At 41.9% G+C, this 14,913-nt stretch overlaps 1 long non-coding RNA gene across 1 annotated transcript in view; it reads right to left on the bottom strand.

Annotated features, from left to right (window-relative positions):
* Positions 1–680: 680 nt before the first annotated feature.
* The window catches only part of LOC148142157 (uncharacterized), a 48,082-nt gene continuing 33,849 nt past the window's right edge, over positions 681–14,913 (bottom strand). Inside the window, exons 2-3 of the long non-coding RNA XR_015752140.1 lie at positions 5,234–5,414; positions 681–1,234 (exon numbers count right to left, since the gene is read on the bottom strand). This is a non-coding gene — a long non-coding RNA (uncharacterized LOC148142157). The remainder of the gene's footprint in view (positions 1,235–5,233; positions 5,415–14,913) is intronic.

Consider the following 14,913-nt stretch of genomic DNA (forward strand, 5'->3'; position numbering starts at 1 on the left):
AGCCAGCTGACATTGCACTCAATGAGCAATGTGCCTTTGCTCAGTGATTCACAGTAGGTCATAACACAGGTTTAAATTTTGTTTCCAGAACACTGTGAGGTAATGGGATTAAAATTAGATCACTGACAATCAAGCATAACGAGATGGAATGTAAGGACATATTGTTTAATCCATGCGTAAATATTTTACTTTTTGTGGATTTGGGGAAAGTTTGGGAGTGATTTGAGCATTTTTGATCATGTTGTTCATGTTCTTTCCTTTCCTAAAGGGTTAACAACATTAGCAGTAACATGTTGGATTTATATGAAATATTTAATGTTGTAAAACATCCAAAGGCACTTCATCAGAATGATATCAAACAAAATTAGATTCTGAGGAAGGGTCACTGGATCCAAAACATTGACTCTGCTTTCCCTCCATAGATGCTGCCAAATCTGCTGAGTTTCTCCAGTACTTCTAGTTTCTATTGTAGATTTCCAGCATCTTTACTTTTTTGTTAAAATTAGTTCTGAGTCACTTCATCATATTATAGAATCACTACAGCGTGGAAGCAGGCCATTCGGCCCATCAAGTCTACACCAACCCTTCAGCAGCATTCCATCTAGACCCACCCCTTACCCTATCCCTGTAACCCTACAGTTCCCATGACTAATCCACCCAGCCTGCACATCCCTGGACACTACGGATAACTTAAAATGGCCAATCCAGCCAACCTGCACATCTTGGACTGTGGGAGGAAACTGGAGCACCTGGAGAAAACCCACACAGACACAAGGAGAATGTTCACTCTTGTTTCTCTCTTACCATTTAGATATCTAAAAACAAACTCTTGCAATTTTCTTTAATATTACTAGCTAGCTTACTCTCCTATTACAGCTTCTCCCTCTATCCTCTCCTGTTTTTTAAAGGCTTCCCAGTGGTCTTCACCACACTGTAGACTTTTACTTTTGCTTTTATATTGTCTCTGACTTCCCTTGTCAGCCATGTTGCATCATCTTCCCCTTAATACATTTCTTCTTCCTTGGGATGAATTCCTATTGTGCCTCCTGAATTATCCCCAGAAACTCCTGCCATTGCTGCTGAGAGAGAAAGTGTGAGCTGCCTGAACAACCAATGCCCATTACTTTCCCTCTCTTTCTTTATAACTGCTCTCAGCAAATTGAGTGAGCTGAAGTGCCACCAGAAGTCATCTTTGCCACTTGTGGAGGATTCCTGGAGGGGAATTTCTTGAAATCTAAAAGAATAAAAATATAAATGAAAGAAAGGAAATCAGTCAAGTACAACTGGTCCAGAAAGACACCAGTATGAGTATGTGCAGAATCACTCTAGAATAATACATTAGGGGTAATCAATAACTGACTTCTTTTCATGAGTTTAAATTCTTCTCAACTAAGAAGAGAGCACTCGAAATATCGCATTTCTATTTGCTTTTCTTCAGAAAATTTAGATACCTACTCAAAAAGGTAGGTATCTAAATTTTCACATTTGACACTGTTTGCCAATGATCCTTACATCTTTGATTGAGTAAGTTTGGTTTCGAAAATGAATCAGTTTATTGTTGACTAAAGAACCCAGCAGATTCTGAGACCTGAATATCACTGCATCACCAGCTTGACTAAATGTAAAATTTATGAGAACCAGAGGTAGAAATTGCCCCCAACTTCATTCATGTTAACCTATGCATCAGATCCTAAGGGAATCCTTTAGTAAAGCAGGCAATTTCAGGAATGTCTATATCCAAAGACATGTCCCTGCCAATTCAGCAGGGTCAGAATGATTGTTCTAGGCAGGAGAAGCATTGAAAAATACAGTGCAGAAAGAGGACATTCTGCCCATCAAGCCTTGCTAGCTATTTGAAAATGCAATTCAATTCGTCTGATGCCCGATGTCATAGAATCATAGAGATGTACAGCATGGAAACAGACCTCTCGGTCCAACCCGTCCATGCCGACCAGATATCTCAACCCAATCTAGTCTCACCTGCCAGCGCCCAGCCCATATCCCTCCAAACCCTTCCTATTCATACACCCATCCAAATGCCTCTTAAATGTTGCAATTGTACCAGCCTCCACCACATTCTCTGGCAGCTCATTCCATACACGTACCACCCACTGCGTGAAAACGTTGCCCCTGAGGTCTCTTTTATATCTTTCCCCTCTCACCCTAAACCTATGCCCGCTAGTTCTGGACTCCCCAAGCCCAGGGAAAAGACTTTGCCTATATATCCTATCCATGCCCTCTCCCTGTAGCTCAGATCCTCAACCCTGACAACATCCTTGTAAATCTTTTCTGAATTCTTTCAAGTTTCACAACATCTTTCTGATAGGAAGGAGACCAGAATTGCACGCAATATTCCAACAGTGGCCTAACCGATGTCCTGTATAGCCGCAACATGACCTCCCAACTCCTGTACTCAATACTCTGACCAATAAAGGAAAGCATACCAAATGCCTTCTTCACTATCCTATCTACCTGCAACTTCACTTTCAAGGAGCTATGAACCTGCCCTCCAAGGTCTCTTTGTTCAGCAACACTCCCTAGGACCTTACCATTAAGTGTATAAGTCCTGCTAAGATTTGCTTTCCCAAAATGCAGCACCTCGCATTTATCTGAATTAAACTCCATCTGCCACTTCTCAGCCCATTGGCCCATCTGGTCCAGATCCTGTTGTAATCTGAGGTAACCCTCTTCGCAGTCCACTACACCTCCAATTTTAGTGTCATCTGCAAACTTACTAATTGTACCTCTTCTGCTCGCATCCAAATCATTTATGTAAATGACAAAAAGTAGAGGGCCCAGCACCGATCCTTCTGACACTCCATTGGTCACGGGCCTCCAGTCTGAAAAACAACCCTCCACCACTGCCCTCTGTCTTCTACCTAGGAGTCAGTTCTGTATCCAAATGGCTAGTTCTCCCTGTATTCCATGAGATCTAACCTTGCTAATTAGTCTCCCATGGGGAACCTTGTCGATCGCCTTACTGAAGTCCATATCGATCACATCTACTGCTCTGCCCTCATCAATCTTCTTTGTTACTTCTTCATAAAACTCAATCGAGTTTGTGAGACATGATTTCCCACGCACAAAGCCATGTTGACTTCCCCGAATCAGTCTTTGCCTTTCCAAATACATGTACATCCTGTCCCTCAGGATTCCCTCCAACAACTTGCCCACCACCGAGGTCAGGCTCACCAGTCTATAATTCCCTGGCTTGTCTTTATCGCCCTTCTTAAACAGTGGCACTATGTTTGCCAACCTCCAGTCTTCTGGCACCTCACCTGTGACTATTGATGATACAAATATCTCAGCAAGAGGTCCAGCAATCACTTCTCTAGCTTCCCACAGAGTTCTCGGGTACACCTGATCAGGTCCTAGGGATTTATCCACCTTTAACTGTTTCAAGACATCCAGCACTTCCTCCTGTATAATCTGGACATTTTCAAGATGTCACCATCTATTTCCCTACAGTCTATATCTTCTATATCCTTTTCCACAGTAAATACTGATGCAAAGTATTCATTTAGTATCTCCCCCATTTTCTATGGCTCCACACAAAGGCAGCCTTGCTGATCTTTGAGGGGCCCTATTCTTTCCCTAGTTACCCTTTTGTCCTTAATATATTTGTAAAACCCCTTTGGATTCTCCTTAATTCTATTTGCCAAAGCTATCTCATGTCCCTGTTTTGCCCTCCTGATTTCCCTCTTAAGTATACTCCTACTTTTTTTATACTCTTCTAAGGATTCACTCGATCTATTCTATCTGTACCTGACATATGCTTCCTTCTTTTTCTTAACCAAACCCTCAATTTGTTTAGTCATCCAGCATTCCCTATACCTACCAGCCTTCCCTTTCACCCTGACATGAATATACTTTCTCTGGATTCTTGTTATCTCATTTCTGAAGACTTCCCATTTTCCAGCTGTCCCTTTACCTGCGAACATCTGCCTCCAATCAGCTTTTGAAAGTTCTTGCCTAATACCGTCAAAATTGGCCTTTCTCCAATTTAGAACTTCAACTTTAAACCTGGTCTATCCTTTTCTTTCTATGCAACTCCGAAAAGTTCATTTTTAACTATTCTTTCAACTTTCTTTAAAAATTACAATTCAATCTGTTACTATTGTTCATGTAAAATTTCTCTGTATCCTGTCCAAGCCCTTGACATTATTCCTAAAATGCTATGCTCAGAATTAAATGCATAATTCCAGCTGAGGCGAAACCAGCGATTTTTCAATTTTACACCAACTTTCATCTGCTAAGTTCAGCATCCTAGTTTTTGTTTCTTTTAAAAGCCTTGTCAACTTGTCCTGCCACATTCAAAGATGTGTGGCTTATACCACAGGACTCTGCCTCTAATGTAAGGATCAGTGAGCACCTGAATGATTGAAACTCTGAGGTTCAGGTCCACTGAAGTTTCACCATATTTATGGTGACCTGGGTAATAGTATATGTTGACAAAGGAATTAATGAAATGGGATTGGGAGTGATATGGGAACAACATGACAATTATTTGCTTGTACAGAAGGCAACATGGACTGATTGAGCAAATGGTCTGTCGGCAGTTGTATACCTGATACATTTATAAACATTTCAAAATTATTGGGTTGGAAAAGTTGAGCAGGTCTAATAAGCCTCATACACATTAATGATACCTTGAACCTTATGAAAAAAAATTCCCATTGTCTGCTCCCAACTCCTGTTCTGTTGACAAGTCCACATTCCCCTAACATCCAGCAGTCATGTAATCCCTTGGAAGAGGCAAAAGAACAGAAATTTTACTTTGCTAAGCAGCCCCTTTTGAGGCATCAAATACACTTTTTTTTTCTGTGTTAAAGGGAACAATTTAAACTGATGAGCACAAAGTTACTATTGGAGATATAAAAAGGATTTTTAAAACTTTTTTTCCCCTTTTCCTGTTTAATTTCTCTCTCTTTATCTAATTTTCCTTTCCTTCTCTTTAGGTCTCTTTTTATACCTGCTTTGGCTCCAATCCATTTGATTCCTTTCTCCCTGTTTATTTCTCAGTTCTTGAATCTCATTAAGGAGATAGATATAAGGAGATATATTTAAATAATATTTAGCTGAGTTTACAGATGACTCATTGAACTCACTGTTTGATTACAACATAAAAAATTGGATGCTGTTAGGCAAGGGAAAAACCCCACCCCAGCAACTCTGGACTGCTGCGTTTGTTGAGGTGGAACATTCTGTGAATCAAACATTTGTAAGCACTGACCTTGCGACAGATTGTAATTGACAGTACAGCCCTTAGCAACTCCTTTTCATCATATGAATGTCATCTGATATGTTCCGCAGGCACTCTGAAGGTATCGTCTTTCATCAACAGATGCTCAAGTGACCATTGTTGCACATGCAAAGTCATGTGATCACTTGTTGATTGCCATCGTTATTCCTTCCTGGAAATATTACAAGATTAAAGTCACAGTTCGTCCAAGCTAAAAGTTCAGCAACTTGCAAGTTCAGAATCCAGCTACAGATGTTAGGTCTCCTTCATCTGTTTTTCACCTTTAACACAAATATTTGTGTTCTTTGTTTCTTCTTCTATGCTGACAGGATTTTGACATTAACAAGTATTCTAACTGTAGGAGGGTTTAATTCTGAAAACTAACAAAAATGATTGCCATATGATTGTATTGCAATGCTGCAATTATTGTGTATTCCTTCAAATGGGAGAGTTTTGAGATTAAGCTGAGAAAACTCTGAATCCCTTTTGCTCTTTTCTCACGCTAACAACTACATGTTTTCATCATGCCAATGCCATTTGCAATGCTCCCAGAAACTTGCATCAATAGAAAATCAAAGGCATTCTGTTTTTTGTAATGTTCAGTTTCTTTCAGTGACCACTCACCACCCCCCACCCCCCCGCCAAACACACACACACACACAAATCCCATAACCTTACATTGTACTCATTATTCTTTCTCGGAAATATTGCAAGAACAAAGTCACAGTTGGACCTGCACAACCTCAGAACTCGAAAAAAAAGACCAAATGCCAGAAAAGTCTTGGAGACTGTGATATTGTGTAAAATCCCCATTTGGACCAACTGATATTGAGGTATGCCCTGTGGGGAACTGAATTGTGTTGACGAGAAGACCTCAGTTGTACTGCAGATGTGTATGAATGTAATTTTTGTAACAGGCTAAATAGAGAATCACAAATGTACCAAGAATGTACTCCAGGCAGTCAAGTAATAAATGGCTACAGATCAACACCATTGTGCCAGACATGACCTTCTCAATCTTTTATAATTTTAAAGTCAGCATCGGAAGATCTCTGAAATTCACTCATTTGCATTGTACCTGGATATTAGATTACTTAATTACAGTGTGGAATCAGGCCTTTCGGCCCAACAAGTCCGCACCGACCCGCCGAAGTGCACCCACCCAGACCCTACATTTACCCTGCACCTAACACTACAGGCAATTTAGCATGGCCAATTCACCTAACCTGCACATTTTTGGATTGTGGGAGGAAACCCACGCAGACACGGGGAGAATGTGCAAACTCCACACAGTCAGTCGCCTGAGGCAGGAATTGAACCCAGGTCTCTGGCGCTGTGAGGCAGCAGTGCTAACCACTGTGCCACCGTGCCGCCCATATTGTTGTACATAAAGTTGCAAAAATCTTATGAACGTAGTACTGAGGAACATCCTATGATCCTGAGTTTTCCTTTAAACGGCCAATATTTGCAATAATATAATGGGCCTGGGTTAGACAGAAACTCTTGTCATACTGTAAGTATTTATTGGGTATATCACATGTCCACATATAACTGCGTTGACTTTAGAAGTCAGAGATCCACGGCTTTAGAATATAAATGCAAAAAACACATTTCATAACAATATCAACATTTGTCTAGCTCCACTAGAATATCAGAATATCCCAAAGTAATTCTCAGGAGCTTTATCAGACAAAAATTGATACTGAATCCAACAAGGTAGTTTTGGGACAGATGATGTATTAGGTTTTAAGGAACATCTTAAAGATGCAAGTGGAGAGACAGGTATTTTAGGGAGGCAATGCCAGATCTTGTGGTGTGAGGCAGATAAAGACAATGGTGGACTGTTGGCAATCGAGGATGTCTGAGTGCAGAGAATTGGAGATTGCAAAGGGTTGCAGGGTCATAGGAGTAGAGGAGTTAGATGGATAGAAAGAAAAGAGGTAATGTCACTGAGAGATTTGAAAATAATTACAATATATGATAGATATTCTGACGTAACAAGAGCAAACAGGCCAGTTGTCAGAACTCAGCAGGGCAACTAAGAGGATCAACATGCTTTGCCAACTTGTGGCAAGATGCACTACTGTTTCAACACAGTAACCTGAGGTTTGAGGAATTTTTGTTGGGCAAGACTTTGCCCATGGGCTCATGAACTCCATGGTCGAATGGGGGTCACTGAGATTTTCCCCGCTTTGATCAACTTAATGACCAGCAAACAGGCTCTTCCTCCAATTATAGAGTCATAGAGTCATAGAGATGTACAGCATGGAAACAGACCCTTCGGTCCAACCCGTCCATGCCGACCAGATATTCCAACCCAATCTAGTCCCACCTGCCAGCACCGGGCCCATATCCCTCCAAATCCTTCCTATTCATATACCCATCCAAATGCCTCTTAAATGTTGCAATTGTACCAGCTTCCACCACTTCCTCTGGCAGCTCATTCCATACATGTACCACCCTCTGCGTGAAAAGGTTGCCCCGTGGGTCTCTTTTGTATCTTTCCCCTCTCACCCTAAACCTATGCCCTCTAGTTCTGGACTCACTGATCCCAGGGAAAAGACTTTGCCTATTTACCCTATCCATGCCCTTCATAATTTTGTAAACCTCTATAAGGTCACCCCTCAGCCTCCGATGCTCCAGGGAAAACAACCCCAGCCTGTTCAGCCTATCCCTAAAGCTCAAATCCTCCAACCCTGGCAACTTACTTGTAAATCTTTTCTGAACCCTTTCAAGTTTCACAATCTCTTTCCAATAGGAAGAAGACCAGAATTGCATGCAATATTCCAACAGTGGCCTAACCAATGTCCTGTACAGCCGCAACATGACCTCCCAACTCCTGTACTCAATACTCTGACCAATAAAGGAAAGCATACCAAATGCCTTCTTCACTATCCTATCTACCTGCAACTCCACTTTCAAAGAGCTATGAACCTGCACTCCAAGGTCTTTTTGTTCAGCAACACTCCCTAGGACCTTACCATTAAGTGTATAAGTCCTGCTAAGATTTGCTTTCCCAAAATGCAGTACCTCGCATTTATCTGAATTAAACTCCATCTGCCACTTTTCCGCCCATTAACCCACCTGGTCCAGATCCTGTTGTAATCTGAGGTATCCCTCTTCGCTGTCCACTACACCTCCAATTTTAGTGTCATCTGCAAACTTACTAATTGTAACTCTTATGCTTGCATCAAAATCACTTATGTTAATGACAAAAAGTCGAGGACCCAGCACCGATCCTTGTGGCACTCCACTGGTCACAGGTCTCCAGTCTGAAAAACAACCCTCCACCACCACCCTCTGTCTTCTACCTTTGAGCCAGTTCTGTATCCAAATGGCTAGTTCTCCCTGTATTCCATGAGATCTAACCTTGCTGATCAGTCTCTCATGGGGAACCTTGTCAAATGCCTTGCTGAAGTCCATAAAGTCAGGGGGTGGCATGGTGGTCACTAGAAAAGGTTCCTGAGCTCTGAAGCAGCAGCAGGTAAGGCTGAAAGTGGATGTAACTTTACAAAAAATTAAATAAAAAGTAGAATCAGTGAGGATGGGTTATGGGGAAGCCCCACTACATAATATTCTGCAGCTGAAACCAGGTTAGTCCTTGAGGCAGCAGCTAAGGAACCTCCTCCAAGCAGCTGACTTGTCCCCTGATATCTCCATTGGTCAAAGCAACTATCCATCATTTGTGGGTGGCTCCCTCTAATGCCCTTCCAGAAACCCCACACAGGACAGTGGATCTGCTCCTGCCTACGTCTGTGACTGTCCTGACCGAGGTCAAAGCCCATGGTGTCCATTTTGAAGTTTTGATTCTGTCACATATGTTGCTGATGAGGGACTGTTATCTGCTTTCCTTTTGTCACCAAAATTATTTAACATTGGACAAAGATTCCCTCTGCTTCCCAAGTATCAATTATTTTATTTTTAATCAATCCTCAGGATGTGACTAAAATTGGGAAGTTTGCCTAAAGGCCACTGAGAGACATCTATATACTATGGGACCAGGAATGTATGGGCTCTTTTCCCTAAAGAACTTCTGTTAACCAACTGTTTAAAAAAAATGTTAACCTACAAATGACAGTATTTATTGAATTAAATTTCACAACTTGCCATGGTGGAGATTTGAAGTCAGGACCTTTCTTTGCTGTATCCAGCACCATTGGTACTAGGCTTCAGCACCTTTCAATGCAGCAAGGCTTCCCAATTTCAGCAACATTGTTAATACTGCAACTTACCATCATTCCAGCTACAGGCAGAGGAACAGAGGAAGTGGTGCCAATTATTACAAGTCCCACTCCAGCCATTGCTCCTCTCCATATAACGTCAACCCTGGATTAGTGTCATCTGGGAAGAGGCATTTAGTGCAGAGACAAAAATAATTGTTAGGTTTCTGAGGTATCACACCTCCGTCAACATGGCCAAAATTTGTAGAGTCAGATTCTCTGCTGAGAGAGACCAGTTCACAATAGTTCTTTCCACTGTCTGATATTAGGTCTCTCTGTCTCTGTCTCCCTTCTCCCCTTTGGTTTAATGCTTCGTTTTGGAACATCCAGGCTATTGTGATCAGCAATGAGATAAAAATAAAGCAGAAAACCTGGTCTGAGATATGTCCGTTGAGGATGAGTATTCGGCAGGACATTGGGGAAACATTCTTTTTCAGAGATCGTTTAACTCTATTGTCATGAGATTGTTTAACTCTATTGAAGAGCCCACGCTCCAGTTCTGACTAATGCTCTATTTCAGCACCATTAATTTTGTTGCACCATATGCCTGTTCCGGACCCACCCACCCACCCCCCCCAAAAAAAGTGATGTGGTGAACTGTCAGCTGAGATCAAGTTCTAAAGCTTCTGGTGTCTTTGTGTGGGACTATGATCCCATTACTTACTAACTCAAAGGCAAGAATGCAATGCACTGAGTTATTGCTATCATTTCTAATACATAGACATCTATCAGTCTTGAATCTGTTATACTTCAAGCATCAGAAGTTGCATTTTAAATGGTACACTTAGTTGAGAAAAACTCGCAGACTTGAAAAGTGCAGCAGATGCATGGAAATGCCATCAGTTGCAAGTCTCCCTCCAAACCACACTCCATTGCCACTTGGAACTATATCACCATTCATTTATTCATTGTCATTGGGTCAAAACCCTACAATTCTTTCATCAAAACACTGTGGGTGTGGCTACACTGTATGGACTGCAATGGTTCAAGTAGGCAGCTCATCCTAACTTTCTTAAGGATAATTAGGGATGGGTCATTATAGCTAACCTAGCCAGCAATGTCCGCAGCCTGTGAAATAATAACTAAACAAATAACACTGAATAATCTTAAAAATGAGAATAAATCTAAGATGGAAACTGATTCATTCATTGCCAAGTAACAGTCATTATTCTTCAATTTACCCAGCACATGCTAAACAGATTGAATATCAAATCTGCTCATTGAACTATGTGGTCTTAAAGAAACAGATGACATACTAATCCACATTCAGAAAAAAGTAATAAACTGCACATTTCCCAGCAAAGTACACCTGTCATTATAAAACAGCATATTTTACATTTTACTGTGCCCAATGGATTGGATAGTGGATTGCTTTTTTTGAGAAACTTTGAGTTTCATCAGTTCACATTATTACAGCCAGAGGTACTTTTCTTGGATGTAATAGATAAGTTGCATTCTACATTATGGCTATTTTGGAAATGCCAAGTTATTCCTAAAAGTCATCCCAATCTCATTAGAATACTCTAGCATTTAAATATGTGAAAATGAGTGTAAACAGTCACGGCTCAAGAAAAATATCGCACTTACACTTTGCATTATTCTCTGAGTTCAAAATTAAAAGTTTAATCTCAATTAACACGTGATGTATACTAAAAATAAATGAGGAGGAGTTGATCATTCAGTCCCTTGAGACTGCTCTGCCCTTCTGGATGGTTATTGGTGAAACTTAAAAATTTTTTAATGTACTTATACTTTTCCTGAAAAATCCATCAAAGATTAGTTCATTCAGACTAAGTCTCAGTGAGAATAAATTTTTTAAAAATGCTTACATAATTGCAATTTTCCTTCAACACCATCTTCCAAACCTGGAACCTCTTCCAACTCGAAGGCCAAAGGCAGCAGATACCTTTCCCTGCAAAGGCAGGGAACAACAATACCTACAAGTTCCTCTCCAAGCCATTCACTATCCTGATTTGGAATGATATCACTGTTCCTTCACTGTCACTGGTTCAAGTGTCTTTGCAGGACTGCAATTGTTCAAGGCAACTCACAACATCTCCTCAAGGACAATTAGGGATAGGAGAAAGTGAGGACTGCAGAAGCTGGAGATTAGAGTCGAGAGTGTGTTGCTAGAAAAACACAGCAGGTCAGGCAGCATCCGAGGAGCAGGACAATCAATGTTTCAGCATAAGCCCTTCATCAGGAATGATGAACGTCAATTCTACTACTCCGCGGATGCTGCCTGAGCTGCTGTGCTTTTCCAGCAACACACTCTCAACAATTAAGGATAGGCAATAAATGCTGCCCTTGCCAGTAACATTCTCATCCTGTGAATGAATGCATTTTTAAACATTAAAACAGCAGAAGAAAATTTCTTTCTTTCCTACAGTACCCAAACGTCTGGTTGGAATGTCATGCAACATCGGAGTGTGTTACAGTTTACTCAAGGAATGAGTCACTGTGGCAACTTGCACTTTTACATGCAAAACTAGTATCAATGGGAGTCAGGCGGGCAAACTCTGCACTGGTTGATTTCAGTGCATGGTTGTGCTTTTATTAGAAGTCAGCCATCTCAGCTCCAGGACGGGAGTTCCTCAGGATAAAGGCTTTAGCCCAACCATCTTCAGCAACTTCATCAATGAAGTTTCCTGAAGAAGGGCTTATGCCCGCAACATTGATTCTCCTGTTCCTTTGATGCTGCCTGGCCTGCTGCGCTTTTCCAGCAACACATTTTTAAACTTCATCAATGACCTACCACCTCCATAGTGTCAGAAGTGGGGATGTTCACTTATGAGTGCACAATGTTCAGCAACATTGCGAATCCTTAGACACTGAAGAAGTCCATATTCAAATCCAAAAAGGTCTGGATAACAAGTGTCAAGTAACATTGATGCCAGGCAATGACAATCTCCAATAAGAGACGTCCAACCACTGTCTCTTATATTTGAGGTGTTATCTTTACTGACTCCCCCATTATCAACATCCTGGGAGTTACCATTGACCAGAAACTCAACTGGACTCACCGCATAACCATAATGGTTATAATAGCAGGTCAGAGGCTGGGAATACTATGGTAAGTATCTCATCTCCTGACTCCCTAAAGCCATTCCACCATCTATAAGGCACATATCCTTGTGAACAATGGCTCAGTGGTTAGCACTGCTGCCTCACAGTGCCAGGGACCAGGGTTCGATTCCAGCCTCAGGTGATTGGCTGTGTGGACTTAGCACATTCTCCCCCACTATCTGTGTGGGTTTCCTCCAGGCACTCCAGTGTCCTCTCACTGTTGAAAGATGTGCCAGTAAGGTGGATTGGCCATGATAAGTTGCCCATAGTGTCCAAGCATGTATAGGCTATGTGGATTAGCCATGGAAAATGCAACGTTACAGGGATAGAGAAGGTGGTGGGTCAGGGTGGAATGTTCTTTGGAAGGTTTGTATGAATTTGATGGGTTGAATGGCCTACTTCCACACTGTAGGGATTGTATGAAGGCAGGAGTGTGATGGAATACTCCCCACCTGCCTGGATGAGTATGGTTCCAACAACACTCAAGAACTTGACACCATCCAGGAAAAAGTTAACCCACTTAATTTGCACCACACCCACAATTATCGACTCACCCCACCATGGATGCTCTGTAGCAGCAGTGTGTACTGTCTACAGGATGCATTACAGAAATTCACCAAAGATCCATAGATAGCATCTTCCATACCTATGACCACTTTCATCTAGAAGGAGAAGAGCAGCAGGTACATGGGAACATCACTATCTACGTGTTCCCATTGAAGCCACTCATGATCATGACTTGGAAATATATTGCTGTTCCTTCACTGCCACTGGGTCAAAATCCTGGAATTCCCTCCCTAATGAGTCAACCCAGAACAGGTGGACAGTGGTTCAAGAAAGCAGCTCACCTCCAACTTCTCAATGGCAACTAGGGATAGGCAATAAATGCTGGCCAGCCAGTGATGCCCACATCCCACAAATGAATTTTTTAAAAAAAGATGTCCTTCCCTTGTTGCCTTTGATAAGGTGGTGATGGCCTGTCTTCCTGAACCACTATAGTCCTTGTGCTTAAGATAGAACCCATAATGCCCTTAGGAAAGGGATTCCAGGATTTTGACCCAGTGACAGCGAAGAACATAGAACATAGAAGAATACAGCGCAGTACAGGCCCTTCGGCCCTTGATGTTGCGCCGATCCAAGCCCACCTAACCTACACTAGCCCACTATCCAAATTGGCGATATATTTCCAAGTCAGGATGGTGAGTGGTTTGGAGGAGAACTTGCATGTGGTGATGTTCAGGGTGTGTGGTTGTGTTGGGTAGTGAGGAAGTGAGTTACTCACCACAGTATTCCTAGCTTCTAACCTGCGATTGTAACCAATGTGTTTAAGTGGTGAGTTCAGTTGAATTTCTGGTCAATGATAATCCCCCAGAAAATTGACAGTGGAGTATTCAGTGATGGTAACACCATTGAATGTCAAAAGGCAGTAGATAGATTGTCTTTTATTGTGATGGTCATTGCCTGCCATTTGTGTGACATGAATGCTACTTGACTTCTTGAGAGTCCAAGTGTGGATATTTAGATCTTGTTGCATTTGAACGTGGACTGCTGCAGTATGTGAGAAGTCGCAAATGGTGCTGAACATTGTGCAATCATCAGTGAACATCCCCACTTCTGACCTTATGATGGAGGGAAGGTCATTAACCAAAACAGCATGGTTTTGTGAAGGGCAGGTCGTGCCTCACAAACCTTATTGAATTCTTTGAAAAGGTGACGAAGGAGGTTGATGAGGGGAAAGCGGTAGATGTGGTATATATGGATTTTAGTAAGGCGTTTGATAAGGTTCCCCATGGTAGGCTACTGCAGAAAATACGGAGATATGGCATTGAGGGTGAGTTGGAGGTTTGGATTAGGAATTGGCTGGATGGAAGAAGACAGAGGGTAGTAGTTGATGGCAAAGTTTCTTCATGGAGTGCCGTCACTAGCGGTGTTCCGCAAGGATCTGTTTTGGGACCATTGCTGTTTGTCATTTTTATAAATGACCTGGAAGAGGGGTTAGAAGGTTGGGTGAGCAAGTTTGCGGATGATACGAAAGTCGGAGGAGTTGTTGACAGTGAGGAAGGATGTGGCAGGTTACAGCAGGATATAGAGAAGCTGCAGAGCTGGGCAGAAAGGTGGCAAATGGAATTCAATGTAGCTAAATGTGAGGTGATTCACTTTGGGAAGAATAACAAAAAGATGGGGTACTGGGCTAATGGTCGGATACTTGGTAGTGTGGATGAGCAGAGGGATCTTGGTGTCCATGTACACAGATCTCTGAAAGTTGCCACCCAGGTAAATAGTGCGGTGAGGAAGGCATATGGCGTACTGGCTTTTATTGGTAGAGGAATTGAGTTCCGGAGTCCTGAGGTCATGATGCAGTTGTATAAAACTCTGGTGCGGCCG

The sequence above is a fragment of the Chiloscyllium plagiosum genome, unplaced genomic scaffold (assembly GCF_037043375.1).
Source record: "Chiloscyllium plagiosum isolate Xiang-an unplaced genomic scaffold, Cpla_swu_hap1 HiC_scaffold_30, whole genome shotgun sequence".
Lineage (NCBI taxonomy): Eukaryota > Metazoa > Chordata > Chondrichthyes > Orectolobiformes > Hemiscylliidae > Chiloscyllium > Chiloscyllium plagiosum.